Raw genomic sequence first — 3,599 nt, forward strand, 5'->3', positions numbered from 1 at the left:
TAAACAGTGATTAGAGTCACCCTCAAGGCCTAGACAGTAAAGAGTCCATTTACAAAGTGGGAGACCCAGATTAGCTCCTGGGGAAGCATCTCCTGGAGAAGGGAATGGCTACCCACTGCAGTATTCTTGCCTGGAGGTTTCCACGGACAGAGGTGCCTGGAGGGATATGTTCATGGGGTTGCAAATAGCCTGGGCGCGACTTAGTAGGTTTGGCACTCTATTTCATTTAGCATTATAGTGAACCTTCTCTGTGTCAATTGCAGCGCCCATATATCATTATCTTAAGCCGTCAACAAAATCCTTATTCAAAAGAAATCAGAACATAGCTTTTTTGCTCATAGCTTTTCTTCCGAGGAGCAAGTGTTTTTTAATTTCATGGCTAAAGTCACCATCCTCAGTGATTTTAGAGCCCAAGAAAGTAAATTCTCTCACTGTTTCCATCGTTTCCCCATCTATTTTCCATGAAGTGATAGGACCAGATGCCATGATCTTTGTTTTCTGAATTTTCAGTTTTAAGCCAACTTTTTCACTCTCGACTTCCACTTTCATAAAGAGGCTCTTTAGTTGTTCTTCTCTTTCTGCCATAGGGGTGGTTTCATCTGCATTTCTGAGGTTATTGATGTTTCTCCTGGTAATCTTGATTCTAGCTTGTGCTTCATCCAGCATGGCAGTGTGCATGATGTATGCTGCATGTAAGTTAAATAAGCAGGGTGACAATATATAGCTTTGACGTTCTCCTTTCCCAATTTGAAAGCAGTCTGTTGTTCCATGTCCAGTTCTAACTGTTGCTTCTAGACCTGCATACAGATTTCTGAAGAGGCAGGTCAGGTGGTCTGGTATTCCCATCTTTTGTAGAATTTTCCACAGTTTGTTGTGATCCACGCAGTCAAAGGCTTTGGCGTAGTCAATAAAGCAGAACTATCTTGTTTTTCTTCTGGAACTCTTTCCTTTTCAGTGATCCATCGGATGTTGGCAATCTGGTCTCGGGTTCCTCTGCCTTTTCTAAATCCAGCTTGAACATGTGGATGCTCCCAGTTCACATAGTGTTGAAGCCTGGCTTGGAGAATTTTGAGCATTACTTTGCTAGCATGTGAGATGAGTGCAGTTGTGTGGTAGTTTGAGCATTCTTTGGCATTCCTTTCTTTGGGATTGGAATGAAAAAATGACCTTTTCCAGTCCTCTGGCCAGTGCGGAGTTTTCCCAATTTGCTGGCATATTGAGTGCAGCACTTTCACAGCATCATCTGAGATAGTTCAATCGGAATTCCATCACCTCCACTAGCTTTGTTCCTAGTGATGCTTCCTAAGGCCCACTTGACTTCCCATTCCAGGATGTTTGTCTCTAAGTGAGTGATTGTGGTTATCTGGGCCTTGAAAGTCTGTTTTGTATAGTTTTTCTGTGTATTGTTGCCACCTACTGTTAATATCTTCTGCTCTGTTAGGCTCATACCATTTCTATCCTTTATTGTGCCCGTCTTTGCATGAAACATTCCCTTCGTATCTCTAATTTTCTTGAAGAGATCTCTAGTCTTTCCCATTATGTTGTTTTCCTCTATTTCTTTGCATTGATACTGAGGAAGGCTTTCTTTTCTCTCCTTGCTATTCTGTGGAACTCTGCATTCAAATGGGTGTATCTTTCCTTTTTTCCTTTGTCTTTAGCTTCTCCTCTTTTCTTAGCTATTTTTAAGGCCTCCTCAGACAACCGTTTAGCCTTTTTGCATTTCTTTTTTGGGGGGGATGGTCTTGATAACTGCCTCCTGTACAATATCATGAACCTCCATCCACAGTTCTTCAGGCATTCTATCAGATCTAATGCCTTGAATCTATTTGTCACTTCCATTGTATAAATGTAAGGGATTTGATTTAGGTCATACCTGAAAGGTCTAATGGTTTTCTCTACTCTCCTCAATTTAAGTTTGAATTTTGCAATAAGGAGTTCAGGATCTGAGCCACAGTCAGCTCCCAGTCTTGTTTTTGCTGACTGTATAGAGCTTCTCCATTTTTGGCTGCAAAGAATATAATCAACCTGATTTTGGTATTGATCATCTGGTGATGTCCATGTGTAGAGTCTTCTCTTGTGTTGTTGGAAGAGGGTGTTTGCTATGACCAGTGCATTCTCTTGGCACAACTCTGTTAGCCTTTGATGTGCATCATTTTATATTCCAGGGCCAAATTTGCCTGTTACTCCAGGTATCTCTTGACTTCCTACTTTTGCCATCCAGTCCCCTATAATGAAAAGGACATCTTTTTTGGGTGTTTGTTCTAAAAGGTCTTGTAGGTCTTCATAGAACTGTTCAACTTCAGCTTCTTCAGCATTACTGGTTGGGGCATAGACTTGGATTCCTGTGGTATTGAATGGTTTGCCTTGGAAATGGACATAGATCTTCATTCTTTCTGGAGTTATTTCTCCACTCTTTTCCAGTAGCATATTGGTCACCTACTGACATGTGGAGTTCATCTTTCAGTGTCCTATCTTTTTGCGTTTTCATACTGTTCATGGGGTTCTCAAGGCAAGACTACTGAAGTGATTTGCCATTCCCTTCTCCAGTGGACCACGTTTTGTCAGAATCCTCCACCATGACCCATCCATCTTGGGTGGCCCTACATGGCATGGCTCATAGTTTCATTGAGTATGACAAGGCTGTGGCCCCTGTGATCAGTTTGGTTAGTTTTTTGTGAGTGTGGGTTCCATTCTGTCTACCCTCTGATGAATAAGGATAAGAGGCTTATAAAAGCTTCCTGATGGGAAAGACTGACTGTGGGGGAAACTGGGTCTTGTTCTGATGGGCAGAACCATGCTCAGTAAATGTTTAATTCAATTTTCTGTTGATGGGTGGGGCTGTGTTCCTTCCCTGTTGTTTGACCAGAGGCCAAACTATGGTGGAGGTAATGAAGACAATGGCCACCTCCTTCCAAAGGTCCCATACAGGCAGTGCTGCATTCAGTAACCCCGACTCTTCAGTAGGCCACCACTGACCCACACCTCTGCTGGAGACCCCTGGACACTCACGAGTAAGTCTGGGTTAGTGTCTTGTGGGGCCACTGCTCCTTTTTCCTGAGTCCTGGTGCACACAAGGTTTTGTTTGTTCCCTCCAAGAGTCTCTTTCCCCAGTCCTGTGTAACTTCTGGCAGCTCTCTGGTGGGGTTAATGGCAACCTCCTCCAAGAGGGCTTATGCCATACCCAGGTCTACTGAACCCAGAGCCCCTGCCCCTGCAGCAGGCCACTGCTGACCTGTACCTCCACAAGAGACACTCAAACACAGTTCTGGCTCAGTCTCTGTGGGATCTCTGGGTCCTGGTGTGTACAAGGTTTGAGCTCTCCAAGCGTCTCTGACAGGTATGGGGTTTGATTCTAAATGTGATTTCCCCTCTCCTACTGTCTTGCTGGTGCTTCTCCTTTGCCCTTGGATGTGGGGTAACCTTTTTAGGTGGGATCCAACATTCTCCTTTTGATGGTTGTTCAGAAGAAAGTCGTAATTTTGGAGTTCTCACAGGAGAAGATGAAGGCACGTCCTTCTACTCCATCATCTCGTAGGTATGTACATGCCATGTAGGGCCACCCAAGATGGACAGGTCATGGCGGAGAGTTCAGAAAATAT

The 3,599-nt window shown here is 43.9% G+C and overlaps 1 long non-coding RNA gene across 1 annotated transcript; it reads right to left on the reverse strand.

Moving 5' to 3' along the window:
• Positions 1-2,799: 2,799 nt before the first annotated feature.
• Positions 2,800-3,230, reverse strand: LOC122690220. Its single transcript, XR_006340014.1, has 3 exons — positions 3,197-3,230; positions 2,977-2,982; positions 2,800-2,934 (listed from the first exon to the last, which is right to left on the reverse strand). It is a non-coding gene; the product is annotated as an uncharacterized LOC122690220 (long non-coding RNA).
• Between the last annotated feature and the right edge of the window lie 369 nt (positions 3,231-3,599).

This window comes from Cervus elaphus, chromosome X (genome assembly GCF_910594005.1).
Source record: "Cervus elaphus chromosome X, mCerEla1.1, whole genome shotgun sequence".
Lineage (NCBI taxonomy): Eukaryota > Metazoa > Chordata > Mammalia > Artiodactyla > Cervidae > Cervus > Cervus elaphus.